Source organism: Puma concolor, chromosome E4 (genome assembly GCF_028749965.1).
Source record: "Puma concolor isolate L17-30 chromosome E4, mPumCon1.1.hap2, whole genome shotgun sequence".
NCBI classification, from domain to species: Eukaryota; Metazoa; Chordata; class Mammalia; order Carnivora; family Felidae; genus Puma; species Puma concolor.
Window position 1 is genome coordinate 43,982,025 of NC_141683.1, and position 27,756 is coordinate 44,009,780.

The 27,756-nt window shown below is 37.2% G+C and overlaps 1 long non-coding RNA gene across 1 annotated transcript in view; it reads left to right on the top strand.

The window, feature by feature from the left end:
* LOC147572629 (uncharacterized) overlaps positions 1–16,100 on the top strand; it is a 21,898-nt gene extending 5,798 nt beyond the window's left edge. Inside the window, exons 2-3 of the long non-coding RNA XR_015245892.1 lie at positions 12,397–12,679; positions 15,842–16,100. This is a non-coding gene — a long non-coding RNA (uncharacterized LOC147572629). The remainder of the gene's footprint in view (positions 1–12,396; positions 12,680–15,841) is intronic.
* Positions 16,101–27,756: the final 11,656 nt, after the last annotated feature.

Here is a 27,756-nt window from a genome sequence, read left to right on the forward strand (position 1 = left end):
AAGGATAACCACAAATAAGAGAGAAATATAATGGTTTATACTATATGTTTGTGGCTGTACACATGTGACAGACTAAAATAATGAGCAGAGGGGCGCCTGGGTGGCGCAGTCGGTTAAGCGTCCGACTTCCGCCAGGTCACGATCTCGTGGTCCGTGAGTTCGAGCCCAGCGTCGGGCTCTGGGCTGATGGCTCGGAGCCTGGAGCCTGTTTCCGGTTCTGTGTCTCCCTCTCTCTCTGCCCCTCCCCCGTTCATGCTCTGTCTCTCTCTGTTCCCAAAAAAATAAATAAACGTTGAAAAAAAAATTTTTTTTAAATAATGAGCAGAAACAGCATCAGTAGATAAGCTGAGTCAGCATCAAAAGACAAGGGAAATATAAGGAAAAATATAGGGTTATTTTTTTTATTAAAAAAAATTATTCTTGGGGGGGGAGAGGAGCATAGGGAGAGAGAGAATCCTTTTTTTATTAAAAAAAGTTTTTAATGTTTATTTATTTTTGAGAGACAGAGAGATAGAGCACGAGCAGGTGAGGAGCAGAGAGGGAGACACAGAATCCGAAGCAGGCTCCAGGCCCCGAGCTGTCAGCACAGAGCCTGACGTGGGGCTAGAACTCATGGACTGCGAGATCATGACACGAGCTGAAGTCGGATGCTTAACCAACTGAGCCATCCAGGCATCCCAGAGAATCTCTCTTTTTTCTTTTTTTAATGTTCACTTATTTTTAAGAGAGAGGGAGCACAGAGCTCAAACTCATGAACCATGAGATCATGACCTGAGCTGAAGTCAGATGCTTAACCCCCTGAGCCACCCAGGCACCCCAAGAGAGAAAAATCTTAGGCAGGCTCCACACTCAGCAGGGAGCCCAACTTGGAGTTTTATCCCATGACTCTGGATCATGACCTGAGCCAAAACCAAGAGTCGGTCACTAAACTGATTGAGCCACCCAGGCGTCCCAAATATAGGGTTATTTTTATGTGACCTGAAATGTGGCCTTAATTTCCTTCTACTGTTTCCCTGTCCCCATCCTTTATGTGGCCTTAGTAGCCTAAGATAACATATGCCTACGATGCAAAAATAAACATAGTGGAATAGTAGTCTGTTTATATCTTTATTATATAATATGGATGTAAAATGTTCATTCCTAAAATCTGGAGATTTGAGAGATTAATACTGTGTGCATACAAAGAGAGGTTGCTATTAATGGTAATTAGAACAGTGAAAAATGATTTCTACTTATTAAATTCACATAGAAATATCATTCCAGTTATCATTGTCAAGGTATTTATCTTTCAGGAATAGGCACCAAAATTTAAAATATTGAAATATTATTTTATAGAAATTATTAATTAATTGAACTAATATACATCCTTTTATCCAGGGGATTCTTTTAAAAGAATTTTTTTTCTTACTGTTTTTATTTATTTTTGAAACAGAGAGAGACAGAGCATGAGCAGGGGAGGGGCAGAGAGAGAGGGAGACACAGAATCTGAAGTAGGCTCCAGGCTCTGAGCCATCAGCACAGAGCCCGATGCGGGGCTCGAACTCACAGAGTGTGAGATCATGACCTGAGCCAAAGTCGGACACTCAACCGACTGAGCCACCCAGGCACCCCATCCAGGGGATTCTTAATAAAACCAAGTTTGGGTAGAATGGAATTGATAGGCAATGTATAAATCCTGCTTACCACAGAGAGAAGGAATTCATGACTGAATGAAGGTATCTCACCACATTTTATTCTTAATTACTTAATAACGATCTTCCTTAACTATAATTTAAAAGGTCAGAAATAGAAGAATTATGAACAAGGTTACAGGCAACATGAACAATTTATAAAATCATCTAATGGAGATTTAATGTATAGCATAGTGAATGTAGTTAATACTGTATTGTATGCTTGAAAGTTGCTAAGAGAACAAATGTTAAAAGTTCTTACCACACACACCAAAAAAGGTAACTATTTGAGGTAAGAGGTGGGTTAATTAACCTTATTGTGGCAATAATTTGGCAATATATACATATATCAAATCATCACATGTACACCGTAAACTTACTCAAAGTTATATGTCAACTATTTCTCAAATCTTGAAAATAATATGAAGAAGAATAAAAAAACAGAATCTGGGAAAACAAAGAAACAAATTATCTAAGACCTTTTTACTATATGTTCTCTGAAGCTTCCTTTCATCCCAACTGACTCTCTGTGTGCCTTGTTGCTGAAATATTCCTTGGACTTGGCATGTGAAGCTTAGCTTAGACACAAGTTACTAGAGGTTATAACTATAATAAAATTATTCTCTCCAGCCCCTACTTATCTCCAACCCCATCACTGAAAATTAACTGTATCCCTGGCATTTATTGAAATATAGAAGTATGTTTGTTTTATAATTAGAAATAGATTTAGTGGAAACATGATTGTTCTCTTTAGATATCTGAAGAGTTGTCATTTCTAAGATGAATTTCTTATATCTCCTTGAGACAAAATTAAGAGTAGACATAACTGTAGGCCAATTTGGGGCTCACTCTAGGGAAAGCATTTCTAATAACTAGAACAATCAGATGGTAGGATAGACTATCTAATGAATATGTGATATTTCTATCACTCAAACTATTTGAAATGTCTAGGAAGAAATTAGGTGAGCATGTATATGAGTTTCCTTCATTAAGTTGATTAAAGATGACTTCCAAGAGTTTTTTCTTTCATTTCTAAGAATCTATAAACTAAAAAACAGTAGAATGACCCTTCATTAAAATTTTGACTTGAAAATACTTAAACCTAAGTACTTTAAATCATATTTCATTGATCTAGCCAATTATCTACATACCTATTATATCAGGTTGGGTATCATCATCAAGAGTTTGCAGATGGTAGGTATATTTCTTACTGTGAATAAGCTTGCTCTGGGTTTATGAGATCAGATAATAATGGAATGAAATTACACTGTTTATCTCATTTATCAGTTGAATATCCATCAATGTATATCCCAGGCACTGATCTGAACATATGAGACAAGAGCCTCAAAATACTCACAATATCAGAGCAGGGTGCTTTTGAGAATTAGAGAGACCACCACATTGCTAACAAGAAAACTTGTGTATGTGATGGCAAAATTCTACAAGTGGCCTTTAAGAAGTTCTCTCTTGGGCCATATTCATATTCTATGCTTTATTCAGTTTCATATTTCCTCTCTAGCAGGGTACTATAAAGAGCTTGTAGGAAGACATTGTTATCCTTGCTGATATTATCTTAGGACAGCCAAGGGCATACATTATCACACCCCTCTCTTTTCAATAATAAATAACGTCAAAAATAACATGGCTTAAGATCTCTGTTAAGAAAATTAAACTTTAAACTTTGAATTTCAGGAAAGTTTAATATACCTGCACTATATTTGTAATTCATGATGTTCCTAAGTTGAATTTGTGATTATTCCACTGAGTCTATATTACAATAATTCCCTGGTTGAATCTATTACGCTCATGAGATTTGGTGGCTTATTATTAAACCTGTTAGAGTTAATTATATTTATTGCACTGATCTTCCCTGAAGGAAACTTGAGAATTGTCTTTCTCATCCTTAATTAGGAAATCATAAAATGCAATTCTGAGGACAGGGGAATTGTTTTCTTTGGCTCAATAAGACTGACCTACCAAAATCTCTCTTGATATCAGGTAAAAAAATTAACTTTACTACTAAGCTACAAAAGGATATTCTATTAAATAAAAGATTAGTTTCTTCATTTTACCTTTTTAAGGGAAGAAAGGTTTTCATCCTCTGCTTAAATCATACCTTTCATTTTAAATAACAAAATTGCCTTGTAAGTTATAATGTTCCATTAGTTTGCTAGGGCTGCCATAAGAAAATACCACAAATTGAGTGACTTAAATAACAGAAATTTATTTACCTAAAGTTCTGGAAGCTAGAAATCTATGATCAAAGTATCTGCAAGGTTCATCCTTCTGAGGAATGTGAAAGAGAATCTGTTCCGGGTCTCTCTCAGTGGCTTGTAGATGGCCACCTTCTCCCTATACATGTATGACTCTGTGTTCAGATTTCCCCTTTTTATAAGGACAAATTTGTGTCCAAATTTCCCCTTTTTATAAGGACAGCAATAATATTGTATTAGGACCCATCCTAATAACTTCATTTTAATTTGGTTGACTATGTAAAGACCCTATCTCCAAGTAAGTCTATATTCTGCAGTACAGGGGATAGGAATCCAACATTATCTCTTTTGGGGAGACAAAACACAACCCATAACAAATGTCATCAAGTAAAATGTCCTACAATGTGAATTATTTTTCCAGCAACATTTCTGATTTATTAAAAAGAACTGGAGTTACCTTTGCAGCAATTTTTCTTCTTTTATCCCCCCACCACATTTTAACTGGAGAAGATAATGTGGTCTAAAAATATATAAAGTAAAAATGGGCAAAACCACAGAGAGGTAGACAAGTTCATAATTGTAGTGAGAGCTTTTTATATATACCTCTTTTAGTAATTTATAGAATAAGAAAACAAATACTTAATGAGGATATAATACCAGAAAAGTATACTCAAGATATTTGACCAAATGAATAAATATAGGACACTCTACTCAAGCACTTAAGAATATACTTTCTTTTCAAGCACACATAAAATATCTACAAAAATTGACTACAAGCTGGACCAACAAAGCAATTCTCATCAAAGTTCAAATGAATGAAATTATACAGACTAGATAGAATACATTATTGACCCCAATATAGTTAAGCTATAAATCAGTAATAAAAGATAACCCGAAAATTCTCATATATTTGTAAATTTACTACATATCCTCATAACCCATAATCAAAGAAGAAATCCTAACAGAATTAGAAAATATTTGGAGTTGAACCATATGAAAATGTTAATTTCAAAATTTATACAATTTAGCCAAAGAAATCCTTACAATTTATAGCCTTAAAGGCATATAGTAGAAAAGAAGAAAGACCAAATATTAAATGAGAAAGCATTCCATTCATCTAGAGAAATTAGAAAAGGACTAGAAAGAAAGAAAGACTGAATATTAGTGAGCAAGCATTCTATTCATCTAGAGAAATTAGAAGAGGACTAGAAAATACAAGAAAAGTAGAGGAAATAAAATAACAAAAATAAGAGCAGAAACTAGTGAGAAAACACAAATCAACCAAACAAAAAAAATTAAGGACTAGTAAAACTGAGAAGACACTAGTGAGAGTTTTTAAAGAAAAAAAAGAGAGAGAGAGAGAAAACAAATGTCCAGTATAAGAAATGAAAAAAGAGACAACACTACAGATCCAGCATGCATTAAAAATATGGTAAAAGGAGAACCTAAGCAACTCCTTCAGACAGAAATTCTTAATGCCTTACTCTCTACACTCTAGCTTTTAGAGACTGCCAAAATTACTGCTTAAAATAAGTGGATCATTGGGTAGACCTTGGACACTGTTATCCTACAGACTTTTTGGCAGTAATAATATGGTAGCTATCTCCTTGTTATTAATGCAGATGAAGGCCACAGGAAGTTCCTACAATTAAATTTGGGGGGTAACCTCAAGTGCCTTTTAAATCAATAGTGCTAGGGGCGCCTGGGTGGCTCAGTCAGTTAGGTATCTGACTTTGGCTCAGGTCATGATCTCGCTGGTGGGTTTGAGCCCCGCATCGGGCTCTGTGCTGACAGCTCAGAGCCTGGACCCTGCTTCGGATTCTGTGTCTCCTCCTCTCTCTGCCCCTCCCATGCTCATGCTTTGTCTCTCTCTGTCTCTTAATAATAAATAAACGTTAAAAAAGATTTTAAAAATTAAAAAATTTAAATCAATAGTGCCAGTTTTTTTCTCAAATATAACTAATGACCCAGACAAATAGTAAAATTTAAGACCAATTTTAAGCTTTATCATCTTTCTCTCTAGTGAAGGTGAAGCAGCATACAAAGTGCCAAACAAAAATGCCATTAGGAAGCCAAATGTTAGAGAAATCTGAATCAGTAAGTTCCTGAATAATTAAAGTTCTTTTATTATCTAGACACAACTTAAAATATTAAACTAAGGGAGCCATTAGCAAGAACTTGGTAATTTTATGTAGAAGTTGTAATGGACTTTAACGTATGTAACTCAGCAATATGCAAATTTTGTGTTGTTAAAATACTTTTTAAACTTTGAGAGAATCTTCAGTTTTATCTCTGCATAAATCAAGATAATAACCGATGACTTATCACTGCAGAATATTTGGGTTCAAGAAGACATCACTTGTAGTTCTACATGCTCCTTACCATACTGGCATTTCCATAAAATTAAGAGCATATATTATGAAAATAGGAAACATGAGTTTTCCATTGAGAAGTATTTCATTTAAGGGGCTCCAATTTAGAGTTGCTTTGGCATGAGTTGAAGAAATGAGTCTCATCTGTCAAAATCTTCATGTATGAGAATTGTAATCCACCAGAAAAATTAAAAACTTCAGGTTTGTTTTGCTTCTTTGAAAAAACAAAAGATACAGATTAAATTTTAACTCCATATAATCTCTTTTCTGATGCTGATGTCCTCTATTCTTTATTCCTCCCCAGAGGTAAGCGCTACCCTGAGTTTGTTGTCTGGTCAGTGCTTTTGTTTTTCAAGGATAGATTTAAATACCTACCAACAGTACATAGTGTTTACAGTGTTACTTCCTTATTGCTCTGCAACTTGCTATTTTCACCCAACATTTTCTAAACTTATCCATGTTAATATTTAAAACTCTATTTCATTTATTTTTATCTGCTATTTAGTATCCCATCATATTATTAAACACAATTCATCTATCTTTTTTCTTACTGATGGGTATTTAGGATGTTTCCATATTTTTGCTATTACAAATCATGTAGCAGTTAATATTCCTTTTTAAAAAATATAGTTGTTTTGTTTTTATTTAGAGAGAGTGAGAGCAGGGAAGAGGGGCAGAGAGAGAGAAAGAAAATCTAAAGCAGGCTCTACGCTCAGTGCAGAGCCCAACCTGGGGCTGAATCCCATGACCCTGGGCTCATGACCTGAGCAGAAATCAACAGTCAGACACTCAACCAACTGAGCAACTGAGCCACCCAGGTGCCCCAATATTCATACATATACACATATATATGTATATACATACACACACATATATATGTGTATATATACATGTGTATATATACATATGTACGTATATATATGTGTGTGTGTATATGCATATATATCCTCATTTATGTTAGAATTTCTTGAATGCAGTGGTCTCCCACTTTGCTGACCAGACTGCCCTACCAATAAGAACTTAACTGCCTAACCCCAGTATTTCTATATTATTTATAAATTATATAAATGCTCTATTACACGAATATATAACATCCATTATCAAATGTAAAATTTTTCTTACAAGATGAAATGAATAAATACAAACTTCTATTATTTTCTTCCCACATTCCATTTGAATTGCTAGATTATAGGATATAGATATGTACAGTTTACTTACACTACTATCATATTATCATCATATTATATTATCATATATCAATATAATGCCACATTATTATTGGTAGTAGTAGTATCCAAACAACTATACTAATTTGCATTTCTTCAGAATATGAAAATTTCCATTTTCCTACATCCTTACTAACACTTGATATAAACATATGTTTCAAACATTTTATTTTGATAAGATTTCAAACCAGCAGATAAGTTGCTAGAATGGTTTAACGACCTCCTATGTAAATTCCACATAGATTCACCAACTATTAATACTTTTGCTACATTTGCTTTCTTTCTCCATCCTTCTCTGCTTTCCTCTTTCCTTTCCTTTCCTTCGTATATATTTGTATTTTATTTACATATTTTTTTCCTGAACCGTTTGAATATTGTAGATATTATGACTTGTCAGTCTTAAGTATTCCCATATGTAACTCCCCAAAACAAAGGCATTTTCTTTGTAACCATGGTACAATTATCAAATTCAGGAAACTTAACATTGGTATAGAATTATAAAATTTCACCAATTTTCCCATCAAATCCTTTCTAGCAATTTTTCCTGATCCAGGACACGTGTTGAACTTAGTTGTCTTGTCTAAGTCTCCTTTAATCTGAAAAAGCTTCTGAGACTTTTTTTTCTTTTTCATGACATTGACGAATTTGAAGAGTATAGGCCAGTTATTTTATTTCCTGTTCTAAATTTAGATTTGCCTAATGGTTTGTGCATGTGAAATTCGGTTATACATTTTTGGCGAGAATATGACATAAGTGAAGCTGTGTCCTCAGTGAATCACATCAGGAGATTGTCAATTCTTTTAAGTTTTCCTATCTAATGGACGTGAAATGGAATTGCATTTTATTTTGCATTTTCTTGATGGATCATGACACTGAGCATCTTTTCCTATGTTTACTGGCCATTTGAGTTTCTTCTTTTAGAATTGGTTTTTCATAATCTTTTGTCTATTTTTCTTTGATTCAGATGTTATTTGAGAGTAATGTGTCATAGATGTCCTTCCAAACTGTCACTTGTCTTTTATATTTAGTTATGCTTTGCTTTGCAGATCTTTAAAATTTTAATGTAGTCTAATTCTACCATGTTTTCCTTTACGATTCCTTTGGTGTCTTGTTAAAATAAATTCTCTCCTATGCTGTAAAGATCTCTTATGGTTACTTCTTATAGTTTTCAACATTTTATTAACATTTATGTTAAATATAACACAATATAATATAATAAATATATAATGACTTTATTACTCCAAAATTACTTATTGTATCACATGTCTTACTAACTAGTTAGGCTGCCCTCTCTGTTTTTTTGTCCACCCCCCCAAAATTATTTTGATTGTTTGTGGGCCTTTAAAGTCCATAACATTCATATTGGGGTTTTAACTGGGAACCCATTGACTTTGTGAATTAAATTACAGATAATTTAATCTTTATGATATTGAGTTCTTCCAACTATGAACATGAATCTGATATATCTTGTTTTCAGTCAGGTTCTACATTATGTTGTTTGATAACATTTTATAATTTTCCCCATGAGTCCTGCTAAGCTTTTATTGGATTTTATTCCCAGAGATCACAGTGGTTTTATTGCTAATGTGAATGTTACCTATTTTTTGTTACATTTTAAATTGATTCTTGCTGGTGTATAAAAATCTATTGATTTTGGAGGCACCTGAGTGGTGCAACTGGGTAAGTGTCCAAATTCAGCTCAGGTTATGATCTCACGGTTTATGAATTCAAACCCCTCCTTTGGGCTCTCTGCTCTCAGTGCAGATCCCATTTTGAATTTTCTGTCTCCCTTTTTCTCTGCCCCTCCCCCACTCATTCACACACACTCTGTCTCTAAAATAAATAAGCATTTTTTTAAAAAATTATCGATTTTTATAGGTTAATCTTGTGTTTAGTTCCAATGGTTTGTCAATTTTTTAGACTTTTTTGTAGGCAGATATATCATCTACAAATAAAGACAATTTGTCCCTTCTTTTCAAATTTTTGTACTTCTTTTTTTCTTTTTCTTTGACAGGATCAGATAGGATCCTTTGAAAGGATCAGATAGAGTGTTTGAAAGGATCAGATAGGTCCTAAGTACAGTGTTAAATAGTAGTAGTCATAGGAAGAGGCCTCCTTGTCTTGTTCCTGACTTTAGAGAGTTTCACCATTGTGATGTCAGTTGTAGGTTTTTGTTAGGTAGCTGTAGCAGACATTTTTGGTCTAGTATCACATCCCCTCCATCTCTAATTTTAGCTGCATCTATAATGAACATAGTTGACTTATTCTAACAACATCTTACTTCAAGTGTATGCCGTGTATCTCTAGTGACTTTTTTCCCCTTTATGGCCTCTCTGTGGGCCTTTCCAGAAACCACAGGAGCCCACTCAGTCCTTGTGGGCTGTACATTCTAAAAGTGCTGGGCTAGGAGTGTTAATGCTCCTGGGGTCGCCCCTCAGTCAGTTGTGAATGGGAGCTCATAGATAGATGCCCCAGCTCCTAGGCTTTCCTTTGTCTGATGGACCACTCCTTTCATGCTCCTCGGGGCCTCAGTGATATAAATATTGAGACCTTGCTGCTTATAACAGCAGTCTTTAAAACACACCCTTATATTGACTTACTTTCCTTGCTTGTGTCATTCTCCTGAAACCTCACCGCTGCTTCCTGGGGTCATCTCCCAAATAAAGCACTTAGTACTTTGGTCCTTGTCTTAAGCTATTTTCAAGGAATTTCAAAGTATCTTTTTACTTCATAGTTTCTAAGAGCTTCTATCATGAATTTCTAGTGTATTTTATTGAATATGCTTTCCATCATATCTGTTAAGATGATCCTACATTTCTTTCAGTTTAATCAGTTAATGTGGCTAATTACTTCAATAAAATGTCTTGATGTTGAAACATCTTTTTTGGGGGAGGGGTGGGTTAAGCCCTTCTCGGTCATGATGTGTCTTTTTATTTTTTGGGTTTGGTTTCTGTGTGTGTGCGTGTGTGATTTTGTTGTGTTTTTTTTAAGTTTTATTTTAATTCCAGTTAGTTAACATACAGTGTTATACTAGTTTCGGGTGCACAATATAGTGATGTCACACTTCCATTCAACACTCTGAGCTGGTCACAACAAGTGCATCATCACTTGTCATCAGGGAAATACAAATCAAAACTACAATGAGATACCACCTAATACCTGTCAGAATGGCTAAAATCAAAAACACAAGAAACAACAGGCGTTGGCAAGGATGTGGAGAAAAAGGAAACTACATGAACTATTGGTGGAAATGCAAACAGGTGCAGTCATTCTGGAAAACAGTGTGGAGATTCCTCAAAAAGCTAGAAATAGAACTACCCTGTGACCTAGCAATTGCACTATTTGGCATTTACCTAGAGAATACAAAAACACTCATTCAAAGGGATAAGTTGACCCCTATGTATACAGCAGCATTATTTACAATAGCCACGGTACAGAAGCATCTCAGGTGTCCATCAACTGATGAATGGATAAAGAAGATATATAGATAGATAGATAGATAGATAGATAGATATAATGAAATATTTTCAGCCATAAAAAATAATGAAGTCATGCCACTTGCATGATGTATTTGGTTTTGTTTGTTCATTTGTTGACTTTTGGATTTTCATTTTTCATGCTGGATTTGATATGCTAATATTTACTTAGGATTTTTGTATTTACATTTATAAGTGAGATATGGCCATAATTTTCTTTTTGTTGTCCTAATCCAGTCTTGTTATAAAGTTCCCTTCTCTCTTTGTTCTTCTCTAGGGTGGCTTATATTAGAAAAGGATTGTGTTCTTTGAAGATTCAGTGAATTTCGTTTATTTTTAAATTTTTTAAAATATAATTTATTGTCAAGCTGGCTAACATACAGTGTATACAGTTTGCTCTTGGTTTTGGGGGTAGATTCCCGTGATTCATCGCTTACATACAACACCCAGTGCTCATCCCAACAAGTGCCCTCCTTAATGCCCATCAGTGAATTTAGTTTAAAACCACATAAGCCTAAGGTTTGTGGTTTTTTGTTTTTTGTTTTTTTTAGGTTTAGAGGAAAAGAAGATTTTCAACAATAGATTTTTTTTTTTACTGGTTATTGCCTTATTTAAATTTTTAGCTTTTTGATGCCACTTTGATGATGTATATATAGTCTTATGGAAAGTTTTCCATTTCATTTAAGTTTTTAAACTTGTGGGCAAATTTAATTTATTGAAACGTTTATTCTATTCTAGTTTTCAAGTTTTCTACTGTAAATACAATTTTGTCCTTTTAATTTCTAGTATTTTTGTGTTCTCCCTCCTTTTCCCTTTATCAGTTACTAGTGTTTTCTCTTTTTGATTAGTGTATTCAAAGGACCAGCTTCTGGTTGTGATTCTTTAGTCATTTGTTTTCTATATTATTTATTTATTTCTATCTTGACTACATCCTTGTTGAGAGGCTGTATCTGGTTCTATCTGCTATTCTAGGTACGAAGCTTTAGATAAGCCATCTCACAGGTTGGGATCACATTTTCTTCCAGCCCGGCTCCACTATTTACTTCACTTACACATAAGTTGAGAATTAGACTCCCAGCCACATCAGCCAATTCTCTGACCCAGAACCCAACAGGTGTACATTATTAGCCCCAATTGCTGCATTGTTTCTATTCAGTTATGGTCCATGAGGATTTTAATCTAGCTTCTGAGCACAGCTGTATTTTAATTGTTCTTCCTTTCTTATATTTTATTTATCATTGTATTGCCATGTATTTTGGGAGTGGTGGTTAAATTGTAAATTCACAGAACCATCTTGACTGAGAGTCAGGCAATCATTTTTCTAATTCTTTGTAGAATTAGAAACTATTTAACTGTTTAGAAAAACAGAAATAATTTTATAGTTCCAAGAGTAAATTTTAACTATTTCTGTGAATAAAAATTATCCTTTTTTGCCTTAGAATTTTTAAAAGATAAAATGAAGCTGTATCAAATCTGTTCAGAAAGTATGTAAGACCAGAGGACCAGAACTTCAATAAAAAGCCAAGAATAGCTGCCCAGTGGCCCCAGGATGGGTATGGAGGTAGCATGGCAGTTAAGAGATGCCCAGGACACAGAGAAATCATATTCAGAGGAATACCTCCTGAGCCAGCAGAAGATGCACCAAAAATCCAGCCTCCATCTGGAAGTTCAAGCAGTCTTTGCCACTTTCCAAGACTGGCTGTCTCTCTGCGGATCCCTCAGGTAGGCAAGTGCTTCCGGTGGAACTCAGGAAACTGATGAAACTGACTACCACTCACAAAAGGGAAACCACTGTAGGAGCCTCTGTCACTTGTGGTTCCCAGTCTGACTTATAGCATGGGGACTTAGAACCACCATCCTCTGGGCACTCGGAAGAACTTCAGAAAATCCTGCGGAGGATGATGAAAATATTATCCATATTGATTCATCTGATGAAAACCTAGAACCAATCTCTGGAAAATATTGCTCTTAGCAACATAAGAACTGCAGGAAATCTTTTCAGGACTTTGGGAGCACATAAAGAATCATGTAGTGGAACATTCCTATTGCTGCCCCCTCTTGGAGCCAGGAACTCTCGCGGGCTGCCAACCTACACCTGCACAAGTTGATTCATTCTAGGGACCAGCCTATAAGTGCCCTGAATGTGATAAAGGTTTCATCTTCACAGATGTGTGGAGGCAATGGTGTAATGTACACAACATGGCGTGTGCTAATATTGCCGTGGGAAATGGTGTCTTGAAAAAGTCCTGCTACACTGCATCAGAACCATCACAGTTCAGATGGGTGAAATACAGGAAAAGAGGACTCCAAATTATACATTTGTCCTGTTTGTTGCAGTGATTTTGCAAACCAAACCCTCTATCTAAACATATCTAAACCCTCTATCCAAACATGATCCATCAACAGGTCAAGCCATACAAGTGCCAAGAATGGCCTTTGTTCATTTGGTCAGGTTAAAAAGTCACCAACAGGAGCACCTGGTCAGCTCAGTCAGTTAAGTGTCCAACTCTTGATTTTGGTTCAGGTCATAATCTGACAGTTGAGATCAAGCCCCACATCAGGCTCTGCACCGACAGTGTGGAGTCTGCTTGGGATTCTCTCTCTCCCTCTCTCTCTCTCTCTCTCTCCCCAAATCAATGAATAAACATTAAAAAAAAAAAAAGACACCAGCAAACACACTCTGGAGAGCACTCCCTCTACTGTGATGAGTGTGGAGGGACCTTCACGAGGCTGGCATACCTTCGGCCCCATCAGCGGATTCCTAGTGGAGAGAAACCATATTCCTGTGCTTGTTGTGGCCATTCTTTCACTGAGTCAGTGCTCTGAGGAGGCAGGAACAGCTTCCCAAGGTGGAGGAATCCTGGTGGCAGGGACAGATAAGTTTATTATCACCTTTTGTTTTTATCTCCATTAAGATCTATTAACTAAATCAAGGTTTCTAATATGGTCGCTAACTTAGGCCAGATTTTTTTCCCAGACTCTGTCCCTTCATGGATGGCTCAAAATAAATCTAAGAATGCGGTTTATTTTCCCCTTGGAAATGCTATGGTCATTTCTAGCAGGAGTAAAGTAGGTATTTTCAGGTGCAGAGAACACTGTTATTAATGACTGAGAATTGAGTTTTTACAGTTAGCAGACTCCTTATCAAGAAGCCTGGCCCTTTTCATAATTTGGTGTCTTGCTTGGTACTTTCAGGACTAGTCTTTAACTGGAGTTTTCCATTATAGTAATCTCTCTGCTGTTTGCATGCTGTTTGGGATGCAAATGTAGTCTCTTTCCTTGAGTATCTTGGTAATTTGGTTTATTTTTGCCATTAATTGTTGCATTTTTTTTCCAAAATAAAATATTTTCTTAAAATTTTTGACAGAATTTATTTGGATGAACTTCAAACTACAGGTACAAATTTTATGTATTCCAGGAGTAATGTAACCTTTTGAGAGAGAATATGACCCATATTAGTAGTGAACTTCCCATATTAGTAAGTAGTGAATTCACTTATGTATTTTAAGAAATCCACTCACCCCTTAGGAGTATGTGTTGTCTTAGTCATCTTCTGTTTTTTTTTCCTTTTTAAAAATCATCAAAAAGAGAATATTTGGTTGAGCTTACTTTGTAAGTCTGTTATGGTCCTTTCCTATTGTAACTGACTTAAGCTCCTGGGTTAGGGTGCTGGACACACATTTGGAAATGGAATCAATCTAATACAGATTCTTAAATTCAAGCCAAGCCAATTGTTGGGCTTTACAAAGTCTATGGTCTCCTGAAGTCCAAAGGAAAACATCAGTGATGTGGATTATTTTGATAGGATTCATATCTTATTGGATTCTCAAGGAGCCTGTGATTCAAGAAAAGGTTCAGAACTACTTTACAAAATTTATGGAGTGACTTTCAGCCTCATTCACTCTGATTTCATCGTTGTCTTTTGTTCTTTATGAATTCTCTCAGAACTGATGTATCATTATGAAAGCATCATCTTTAATATACCTCTAATGAATGTCTTCTTTTACATTTATGATTGTATTGGCATTAACTTCTTTTGCATGATGTATGTTTTAAGATTTTTTGAAATTTTGATGAAACTTGCATGCTAAAATTGCAAACTTGTTTTTGCTTTACATCTTTACGCAGTTAATAACTGGTGATGGTAGAAAACAAGCTAAAATAAGCAATATGGTGATGGAACAACTTGAAAGCATAGGTAAATAGTTTCATTGAAATGGAAAGGGGAATTATGAATGGCTTAGAAGACAGAAATGGCTCTGAGTTGAGAATTTTAAATGTACTCTTAAAGCCATTTTATCAGGATAAAAAGAAAATATAAACATTTCCATTGTAATATCTGTTCTAAGCATTATTTAAGTCTACCATAATTTCTGAAATTAATAGATCCCATTAAAGTGATGATCTTTAGCAAGTGTAACAGATAGAAATCAAATCACATAAAAATGAAAAAGAAGATCTAGTAGAATGGAAAGAGCTCTGGGCTGCCATTAGGGGCTGTGCAATTTCCAGCTTCCTCGCTTGCAAAATAGTGATTTCTAAGGTCCAGTGCAGTTCCAAAATTTCTTTGCTTAAGTGACAGGATGAATTCTATTTCCACTGTGCTTTCAGCTACCTGAAGTGACATAAGTGATTATTATTTAATATTCATGGTTGCAAGAGGGTCCGAATACTATTTGTTTCGCAGTAGTATGGTAAACTGAACAACAGCCACCAGCAGTGTCTGGAGATAGTACTTGCAGATGCTAATCCTTGGAACCTGTAAATGTTACCTCTTAAAAAAAGGGGGCAGGTGGGTTGGCAGATGCAATAAAGGATTTTGAGATGGAGAGATTTCCTGGATTGTGTGGGTGAACTCTAAATGCCATCATAGTGTCCTTACAGGAGACAGGCACAGAGAGATTTGACACAGACAGAAAAGAAGACAGTACGAACATGGAGACAAGAGACTGGAATGATACAGCCACAAGACAAGGGATGCTGGCAGCCACCAGAAGCCGGAAGAGAGAAGGAACCGAGTCTCCCCTAGAGCTTCTGGAGGGAGCTTGGCCCTGCCCACATCTTGATTTTAGCCCAGTGATACTGATTGCAGACTTCTGGCTTCCAAAACACTGAGAAAATAAATTTCTATTGTTGTGAGATACTTAGGTTATGGTACTTTGTTACATAGCCAGAGGAAACTAATACAAGTGGCTCACACACACATATGCAGACATCCAGGCGTTATGATTGTGGACCTAATTATATGGGGGAAGATAGATGCATACCGACTGCATTTCTGTGTTGTCTGTTTAGAGTTATACAAATCCCAGGCTGATGGAGAATTATTAAACATATGTTTCCAGATGTACGTCTTATGATTGCAGAGGTATCAGGGAGGTGCCTCTCCCAACTATCCCCCTCCATTGATGCCTAAAGTCCCTTTTTTTAGGATACACCTTTTGCAGTCTCAAAATGGAAAAACTAGGTATCTATGTATTTATTTCCTACCACTTTCCTTTCAGGAATGTGAATTGAGGAGGACCAAATAGGGGCTTCAGTTGCCTCACATATGCATCTACATTACCCTCTCATTCAACTCCTCTCCCTCATTGGCCCCCTTGGTCCTTAAAGACAGGAATTCAAAGGTGAGAGTGAAAAGGAGAAATGGGGAACTGCCAACTGCAGAAGGCTGAGGGCAGGGCAGTGGGAACAAATGGGGTTTAGGCGAAGAGACAGTATTTATAGCAGAAGGAGCACTAACTTCCCAGTGAGCCAAGGGAGGAAGCTGGGTTTGGCCTTAGTTCCACACTCTGCCCCCACTTTGAGGTGGAGGCAGTACAGCTAGGCAGATCTGAACAGATGTTCTGCTTCTATGCTTACTAGCTAGGGAATCTTGGATACATTGCTTATGCTTTCCACAACTTTGTTTTCTTATCTGAAAAGTGGGGATAACAACACTACTTTCCTAGGACTGTGTTGTAGATGCTACAGAATTAGAGATTTCTCCACTTACTAGGGAAGACCATGTTTTAGTTCATTTTTCTCCATGGATTAGGAATTGCAGTATTCCCCCAAAAAAGGTAATCAAAAGGGTTTCATTGTTTTGTGTGTCTCGCATCCATGAAATACAGCCAGACCAACACTAAACCATCCTACACACCTAGAAAACTGATTGGAGGATTAACACAACAATCTGCACAACCTGAACCACAGAATTCAGCAGGTAAACGGTGCGGAGAGGTGAACTTGGGGAACGAAAAGGAGCAGGAAGGGAGGTGTTTTTGCGAGCGGAGAGAGGACAGAGACTGGGGGCAGGGGAGAATACGGGAAAAGCGCCCCTCCCCAAAAGCAACTGGAGAGAAAGTGGAAAATTGGAAACAGCCGCAGGGACTAAGCTAAAAAGGGAGAAAGAAGAAAGGAGAGGGTTTAAATTCCAATAAGACTGTAAACAAGGGGAGCACAAAGTCTGCAGCTCGATACCTGGCGGTGCTCTGGTGGGAAGGGCAAATCCCCAGAAGCAGAGTGGCGTCCGGGAGGTTCTCAGGCCACACGGGGAAAAGCGGTTCCACTGCTGGAAGGACATTTGGTAGAGACTGTTGAAGCCACCTGGTCCCAGCAGACCCCAGAAAATGGCCACGTTCACTGGTGCTGGAACAAGGTCATTAAGAGTGAACTCTGATACCAGATGTGTGTTGTGATTTTCCATAATCCCTGAAACGCTGCTGCTACACTATCTTGTGAACGTTTTCTGGGGCGGGTGGCACCCGGCCGCAGTCTTGAGGCAGCAGCAGCAGCAGGGTCCAGCAAGCATTCCTGGGTGGAGCCAGCATTTGGCCATTGCTCCGTGAGACCCTCCCGCAGAGGGGCGGAAGGGGTCAAAGCCGCAGTCCTTCAGAAGTAAGGGGCCGGGGAAAACAGCCGCATCTGAGACAGAACTCGGAAGAGAGGTGCTGCCTGGGGCCTGGTCACGGAGAGTGAAGAAGCGGGGAGTGGACAAGAGCTGAAGACCGAGGACGGGTGCGTGACTGCTGATTCGGGAGAACAGCCTGGGTAACTGGCTGGTGCCATTTTCACCACTCCTGCACAGGTGCATATGCACTTATGAGTGCCACAACGATCCACCCCAGTAGGCTAGTAGTGCCATCTAGTGGGGAGCTGAGCTGTTACACTGAGCCCCGCCCAACTGGGCCAACCTCGATCTTCAAAAACACAAGTCTCACCGCCTGCTTAGTTTATGGACCAAAAAGCGTTTCATAGTCTGACTTCTAGGGGAAAATGAAGTAATTTCAGTCCTACTTCAATCTGTTAGCAGGTCCATCTATTCAATTTTCTTTCTTTTTTTCCTTTTACACTTCTTTTCTTTTTCTTGAATACAGAAGGAGAAAAAATTCATTTTTATTTTCAATTTTTATTAAAAATATTTTCTTTAATTTGTATTACTATATTCTTTACTTTTGTGTAAATTTTTTAAAATTCTATTTTACTTCCATCATTTTATTTTAGCCTACTTCAGTGTATTCCCCTTTTCAAATTTTCAAATGATTTCCTTTTTTTCTTTTTCTCTCTTTTTTGTTTCTTTTCTTTTTCTTGAATGCATAAAGAGAAAAACTTCACTTTTACTTTCAACTATTAAAAACATTTTTCTTTACTTTTTTAGTTTTTTTTTTGCTTTCATGTAAATTTTTTTCATGTAAATTTTTTCAAATTCTATTTTACTTACATCATTTTATTTTAGTCTACTACAGTGTATTCACTTTTTAAAATTTTCAAACGATTTCCTTTTTTTTCTTTTTTCTTTTTCTTTTTTCTCTTTTTCATTTCTTTTTTTTCTTGAATACATAAAGAGAAAAAATTCATTTTTATTTTTAATTTTTATTAAAGATATTTTTCTTTAATTGTTTTCTACTATATTCTTTACTTTTGTGTATATTTTTTCAAATTCTATTTTACTCCCATCATCTCATTTGAGTCTGCTTCAGTGTATTCATTTTTTCAAATTCTCAAATGATTTCCTTTTTTTTTTCTTTTCTTCCCCCCCTTTTTTTCTCTACTCTGTCAAACCACTTTCAATGACCAGACCAAAACACACCTAGGATTTAGCATCATTTATTCGATTTGTGTGTGTGTGTGTTTAATTTTTTAATTTTAATATTTTTTAATTTTAATTTTTCTGCCTCATTAATTCCTTTTCTCCCTTCAAAATAACAAAATGAAGGAATTCACCCCAAAAGAAAGAGCACGAAGAAATGACAGCCAGGGATTTAACCGACACAGATACAGCAAGATGTCTGAACCAGAATTTAGAACCACGATAATATGAATACTAGCTGGAGTCAAAAATAGATTAGAATCCCTTTCTGCAGAGATAAAAGAAGTAAAAAAGAATAAAATTTTAAATGCCATAACTGAGCTGCAATCACGGATGGATGCAGCAGCGGCAAGGATGGATGAGGCAGAACAGAGAATCAGTGATACAGAGAACAAACTTATAGAGAATAACGAAGCAGAGAAAAAGAGGGAGATTAAGGCAAAAGAGTACAATTTAAGAATTAGAGAAATCAGTGACTCATTAAAAAGGAAGAACATCAGAATCATAGGAGTCCCATAAGAGGAAGAGAGATAAATAGGGGTAGAAGGGTTATATGAGCAAATCATAGCACAAAACTTTCCTAACCTGGGAAAGACACAGACATCAAAATCCAAGAAGCACAGAGGACCCCATTTGATTCAACAAAAACCAACTGTCAACAAGGTATATCATAGTCAAGTTCACAAAATACTCAGGCAAGGAGAGAATCATGAAAGCAGCAAGGGAAAAAAAAGTCCCTAACCTACAAGGGAAGACAGATCAGGTTTGCAGCAGACCTATCCACAGAAACTTGGCAGGCCAGAAAGGAGTGGCAGGATATATTCAATGTGCTGAATCAGAAAAGTATGCAGCCAAGAATTCTTTATCCAGCAAGGCTGTCCTTCAAAATAGAAGGAGAAATAAAAAGCTTCCCAGACAGGGGCGCCTGGGTGGCGCAGTCGGTTAAGCGTCCGACTTCAGCCAGGTCACGATCTCGCGGTCCGTGAGTTCGAGCCCCGCGTCAGACTCTGGGCTGATGGCTCAGAGCCTGGAGCCTGTTTCCGATTCTGTGTCTCCCTCTCTCTCTGCCCCTCCCCCGTTCATGCTCTGTCTCTCTCTGTCCCAAAAATAAATAAACGTTGAAAAAAAAATTTTTTTTAAATAAATAAATAAATAAATTTAAAAAAAAAAAAAAAGCTTCCCAGACAAACAAAAATTAAAGGAGTTTGTGACCACTAAACCAGCCCTGCAAGAAATTTTAAGGGGGACTCTCTGAGGGGAGAAAAGATGGAAAATATATATATATATTATATAAATTATATATATAAGTTATATATTATAAATGATATATATATATCAAAAGCAACAAAGATTAGAAAGGACCAGAGAACACCACCAGAAACTCCAACTCTACAAGCATCATAATGGCAATAAATTCATATCTTTCAGTACTCACTCTAAATGTCAATGGATTCAATGCTCCAATCAAAAGACACAGGGTAACTGAATGGATAAGAAAACAAGATACATCTATATGCTGTTTACAAGAGACCCACTTTAGACCTAAAGACACCTTCAGATTGAAAATAAGGGGATGGGGAACCATCTATCGTGCTAATGGTCAACAAAAGAAAGCCGGAGTAGCCATACTTATATCAGACAATTTAGACTTTAAAATAAAGACTGTATCAAGAGATGCAGAAGGGCATTATATCATAATCAAGGGGTCTATCCACCAAGAAGACCTAACAATTGTAAACATTCATGCACCAAATGTAGCAGCACCCAAATATATAAATCAATTAATCAAAAGCATAAAGAAACTCATCGATAGTAATACCATAATAGTAGGAGACTTCAACACCCCACTCACAGCAATGGACAGATCATCTAATCAAAAAATCAACAAGGAAACAATGGCTCTGAATGACACACTGGACCAGATGGACTTAACAGATATATTCAGAACATTTTATCCTAAAGCAGCAGAATATACATTCTTCTCCAGTGCACATGGAACGTTCTCCAGAATAGACCATATACTGGGACACAAATCAGCCCTAAATAAGTACAAAAGGATTGAGATCATACCATGCATATTTTCAGACCACAATGCTACGAAACTCGAAATCAACCCCAAGAAAAAATTTGGAAAGGTAACAAACACTTGGAGACTGAAGAACATCCTACCAAGGAATGAATGGGATAACCAAGCAGTTAAAGAGGAAATTAAAAAGTGTGTGGAAATCAGTGAAAATGATAACACCACAACCCAAAACCTCTGGGATGCAGCAAAGGCAGTCATAAGAGAAAAGTACATAGCAATCCAGGCCTTCCTAAAGAAGAAAAATCTCAGATACACAACCTAACCTCATGCCTTAAGGAGCTGGAAAAAGAACAGCAAATAAAACCCCAAACCAGCAGAAGACAGGAAATAATAAAGATTAGAGCAGAAATTAATGCTATCAAAACCAAAAAAAAGTAGAACAGATCAATGAAACCAGAAGCTGGTTCTTTGAAATAATTAACAAAATTGATAAGCCACTAGCCAGTTTGATCAAAAAGAAAAAGTAAAGGACCCACCTAAATAAAATCAAGAATGACAGAGGAGAGATCACAGCCAACACAGCAGAAATAAAAACAACAATAAGAGATTATTATGAGCAATTAGCAATTATATGCCAATAAGATGGGCAATCTGGAAGAAATGGACAAATTCCTAGAAACATATACACTACCAAAACTGAAATAGGAAGGAATAGAAAGTTTGAACAGACCGATAACCAGTAAGGAAAACGAATTAGTAATCAAAAATCTGCCAAAAAAAACAAGAGTCCAGAGCTAGATGGCTTTCCAGGGGAATTCTACCAAACATTTAAGGAAGAGTTAACACCTATTCTCTTGAAGCTGTCCCAAAAATTAGAAATGGAAGGAAAACTTCCAAACTCTTTCTATGAAGCCAGCATTACCTTGATTCCAAAACCAGACAGAGACCACATTAAAAGGAGAACTATAGACCAATTTCCCTGATGAACATGGATGCAAAAATCCTCAACAAGATATTAGCCAACTGGCTCCAACAATACATTAAAAAAATTATTCACCACGACCAAGTGGGATTTATACCTGGGATGCGGAGCTGGTTCAATATCCGCAAAACAATTAACATGATCCATCACATCAATAAAAGAAAGGACAAGAACCACATGATCCTCTCAATAGATGCAGAGAAAGCATTTGACAAAATACAGCATCCTTTCTTAATAAAAACCCTCAAGAAAGTAGGGATAGAAGGAGCATACCTTGAGATCATAAAAGCCATATATAAACGACCCAACACTAATATCATCCTCAACGGGGAAAAACTGAGAGCTTTCCCCCTAGGGTCAGGAAAAAGACAGGGATGTCCACTCTCACCACTGTTATTCAACATAGTATTGGAAGTCTTAGCCTCTGCAATCAGTCAACGCAAAAAAATAAAAGGCATCCAAATCAGCCAGGAGGAGGTCAAACGTTCACTCTTCACAGATGACACGATACTCTATATGGAAAACCTAAAAGATTCCACCAAAAAACTTCTACAATTGATTCATGAATTCAGCAAAGTTGCAGGATATAAAATCAACGCACAGAAATCGGTTGCCTTCCTATACACCAACAATGAAGCAACAGAAAGAGAAATCAAGGAATGGATCCCATTTACAGTTGCACAAAAAAACATAAAATACCTAGGAATAAATCTAACCAAAGAAGGGAAAATCTGTATGCTGAAAACTATAGAAAGCTTATGAAAGAAATGGAAGAAACAAAAAAATGGAAAAAGATTCCATGCTGCTGGATAGGAAGAACAAATATTGTTAAAATGTCAATACTACCCAAAGCAATCTACATATTCAATGCAATCCCTATCAAAATAACACCAGGGTTCTTCACAGAGCTAGAACAATAATCTGAAAATTTGTATGGAATCAGAAAAGACCCTGAATAGCCAAAGCAATCTTGAAAAAGAAAACCAAAGCAGGAGGCATCACAATCCCAGACTTCAAGTTATACTACAAAGCTGTAATCATCAAGACAGTATGGTACCGGCACAAGAACAGACACTCAGATCAATGCAACAGAATAGAGAACCCAGAAATGGACCCAAAAATGTATGGCCAACTAATCTTTGACAAAGCAGGAAAGATATACAATGGAGTAAAGACAGTCTCTTCAGCAAGTGGTGCTGGGGAAACTGGACAGCGACATTCAGAAGAATGAACCTGGACAACTTTCTTACACCATACACAAAAATAAACTCAAAATGGATGAAAGACCTCAATGTAAGACAGGAAACCATCAAAATCCTCGAGGAGAAAGCAGGCAAAAGCCTCTTTGATCTTGGCCACAGCAACTTCTTACTCAACACGTCTCCAGAGGCAAGGGAAACAAAAGCAAAAATGAACTACTGGGATCTCATCAAAATAAAAAGCTTCTGCACAGCGAAGGAAACAATCAGCAAAACTAAAAGGCAACCGACAGAATGGGAGAAGTTATTTGCAAATGACATATCAGATAAAGGGTTAGTATCCAAAATCTGTAAAGAACTTGTCAAACTCAACACCCAAAAAACAAATAATCCAGTGAAGACATGGGCAAAAGACATGAATAGACACTTCTCCAAAGAAGATATCCAGATGGCCAACCAACACCATGAAAAAATGCTCCACATCACTCATCATCAGGGAAATCCAAATCAAAACCACAATGAGATACCACCTTACACCTGTCAGAGTGGCTAACATTAACAACTACTCAGGCAACAACAGATGTTGGCGAGGATGTGGAGAAAGAGGAAGCGGAGAAAGAAGCATTGTTGGTAGGAATGCAAGCTAGTGCAGCCACTCTGGCCAACAGTATGGAGGTTCCTCAAAAAGCTAAAAATAGAACTAAAAACACCTACAACCCAGCAATTGCACTACTAGGCATTTATCCACGGGACACAAGGGTACTGTTTCAAAGGGACACATGCACCCCCATATTTATAGCAGCACTATCAACAGTAGCCAAAATATGGAAAGAGCCCAAATGTCCATCAATGGATGAATGGATAAATAAGATGTGGTATATATATATATATATATATATATATATATATATATATATATAATGGAGTATTACTCAGAAATCCAAAAGAATGAAATCTTGCCATTTGCAATTACATGGTTGGAACTGGAGGGTATTATGCTAAGTGAAATTAGTCAGTCAGAGAAAGACAAAAATCATATGACTTCACTCATATGAGGACTTTAAGAAACAAAACAGATGAACATAAGGGAAGGGAAACAAAAATAATATAAAAACAGGGAGGGGGACAAAACAGAAGAGACTCATAAATATGGAGAACAAACTGAGGGTTACTGGAGGGGTTGTGAGAGGGGAGATGGGCTAAATGGATAAGGGGCACTAAGGAATCTACTCCTGAAATCATTGTTGCAGTATATGCTAAGTAATTTGGATGTAAATTTTAAAAAATAAGAAATAATTTTTAAAAAAGGGTTTGATTCTTATCATTCCATATCAAATGTGGTGCTGGTGTCTAGATATTACCTGCAGTGTTTCTGCCCGTTTCCCAGAGTTTCCCTTTTGCTGGGTCCTAGAGTTAGGATGGCTCATTTGGCAATGGGGCAGATGACACAGGGGTTTCCTGAATACCAGCTGGGCCTCTGCCAGCCTCAGTAGTAACCACCGACTAGGGGTGGGCATGGGGAATGTGGTGACAGGAAGTGGAAAAGTGTTCCAACCCATCTGTCAATTTTTCTAGGGCAGAAATCAGGCCTCATGATGACATCTAGTGACTGCTCTCTTACTCATTAGGAGTGAATTATTCTCTATATTATGGTTTGTTAGTTATTGCTGCATTAACAAATTACCAACCAAACTTAGCAGCTTAAAATAACAAGCACTTATTATTTCTCAGTGTTTCCAAGGGTCAGGAATTTGGGAGCCGCTTAGATAAATAGTTCTGGCTTCAGGTCTCTTAGGAGGTCTCAGTCAAGTAGTCAGCCAGGTCTGTAGTCATCTGAACTCTTGACTGGGGCTAAACGGTCCCCTCTAGGCTCACTAATGTGGCTGCTCCAGATTTCTTTACCACCAAGCCCTCTTTATAAGGCTGCTCATGACATGGTAGCTGGCTTCCCTCAGAGCAAGTAATAGTGGGGGCAGAGGGCAAGGGGGGGGGAGAGAGAGAGAGAGAGAGCGAGCTATGGAAGCCACAATGCTTTTTATGATCTAGCCTCAGAAGTTGTGCACCAACACTTCCACCTTATTCCATTGATTAGAACCAAGTCACTGAGTTCAGCCCACACAAAAAAGAAGAGAGATTAAGCTCACTTCTTAAAAGGAAGGGTATCAAAGAATTTGTGGGTATATTTTTTATTTTTATTTAAGTTTTTAATTCTTTGGGTTTTTTATTTCAGCTTTATTGAAGTATGTTGACATATAAAACTCTAAGATAAAGTATGCCTTGTGGTGATTTGATATACATATACACTGTGAAAGGGTTCTCTCTAGTTAACACATCCATCATGTCACATATTCATCTTTTCTTAATTTTGATGAAAATACTTAAGTTCTACTCTCTTAAAATATTTCAGTTATATGGTACAATGTTATCAACTACAGTCACCATGTTTTACATTAGATCCTCACGCCTCGTTCATCTTATAGCTGAAAGCATGTACCCTTTGACCAACATCTCCTCAATTCCCCCACCCCCAGCATCTGGAAACCACTATTCTATCTGTTTCTATATGTTTGACTTTTTTAGATTCCACATATAAGTGATATCATATAGCATTTGTCTTTCTCTCTGACTTATCTCACTTAGCACATATAATGTCCATGTCTACCTGTATTGTCACAAATAGGAGACGTCCTTCTTTCTCATGGCTAAATAGTTTTCCATTGTGTGTGTGTATGTGTCCACCATATCTTCTTTACCCAATCATTCCGTGATGGACACTTATGTGGGTACATTTTTTAAGCCACCACAATGGTAGAAAATAAAAATGTAAGCAAGCATGTTTCTAAAGCAAAAACGGGGGATTTGCAGCACATTCTCCTGGTGGCAGATATGCAACCTATTTCTGAGAAGGAGCACATAAACCTTAGTGACCCTTGCTTAACCATACTGATAGACAATAGCCAAGACCTATTAGTCTTACCTGCTATCTTAGAAAAGAACAGTTATTTACCTCATGTGGGAATATTTTCAAGGTTCTCACATAACAGATTGTTGTAAGGGCTAATTGGGATAATGGGTGTAGTGTCAGACCTCTAAAAAATGTCACTGAATGGTAGCTGTTATTTTCCTGTCACCAAACCTTATTGATTCCATCTCTGAAATCTTGGGCATCTCTTCATCTTATTTACTAGCCCCCACTTGTCCTAACTTCACCTAAACTACCACAGAAGATCCTTGCTTCCCTCCTTGTCCTCAGCCTCCTCTACATCCTCTTTCCTTTACAGAAGAAATGTTTTACTTTACATCTTAATTATAGCTTGGGTTTTACAGAGGCTCCATTTATTCACTGAACCATTCTACTGAGTGCCTGACACTCCTAAGACATTGAAACTCTGAGCCAACTCTGACTGAGGATGAGGGAATTGGCTAAGAAGAAAACATAGGAAATTATTATTGTACCATGGTGGGAAATTTTTAACTGTTCTGGCAAAATTTTATGCAAAATGGAGAGAGGGCAACTTATGTTAAAGATGAGCTTCCCTCTCAACTTTAAAAAGATACCATTTTTCTGGCTTGATGAAACATTGCTGTTCCATCTTTGGCAATATTTTCATGGATCCTTGAATTTGTGGTTCACAGCCTATTTCTGGGTTTAACAGTGACATCTGCTCAAGTATTCTATCAATTAAACAATGATTTTCTTCCCTGCAAGAATTGTCAAGGCCTAGCTGGAACTCCCGTGTGATCTGTTGGCTTCATATCAGAGATAATATAGCTTTTTGATGTGTATGCATTTAGGTTATAAAATTTTGAGTAAATGCTGTGTCAAGATTCATTGCTGGTGTATTTTTCTGTGAATGGCATAGACACAGAATGTTTTGTTAGTCAGTGAGGTAAAACATTGGTGGGCCTTCCAGGAACCATCACTCCTTTAACTCAAATTCCTTTCTCCTGACCAGGTTATTGACACCTTTTCTAAGGAAATAATGATTACTAGCTGCCAACCCAGGTTCTCCCAAATCCATTCTTTTTTTTTTTTTTTTTTTAATTTTTTTTTTTCAACGTTTATTTATTTTTGGGACAGAGAGAGACAGAGCATGAACGGGGGAGGGGCAGAGAGAGAGGGAGACACAGAATCGGAAACAGGCTCCAGGCTCTGAGCCATCAGCCCAGAGCCTGACGCGGGGCTCGAACTCACGGACCGTGAGATCGTGACCTGGCTGAAGTCGGACGCTTAACCGACTGCGCCACCCAGGCGCCCCTCCCAAATCCATTCTTAAGTAAACCATAGGTCTTCCTTCTTCCAACTGCCTCCAGTTTGGAAGGACAGACTCTAGTGGGAAGAATTTGTGCCAAGCCACTTTGCATCTGGTTGGCCTCTCTTCTGTACTGGCTTCTCCACTGCCTGTATCGCTGCCTTCCACTTGAGTGCCACTGCCCAGCCCAGTGACCTGTGGCTACAGTAGTGGGCCTGCTTTCCCCTGCAATCCCTATTCAGCATGACCCTTGCAGCTGGTGCGAGAA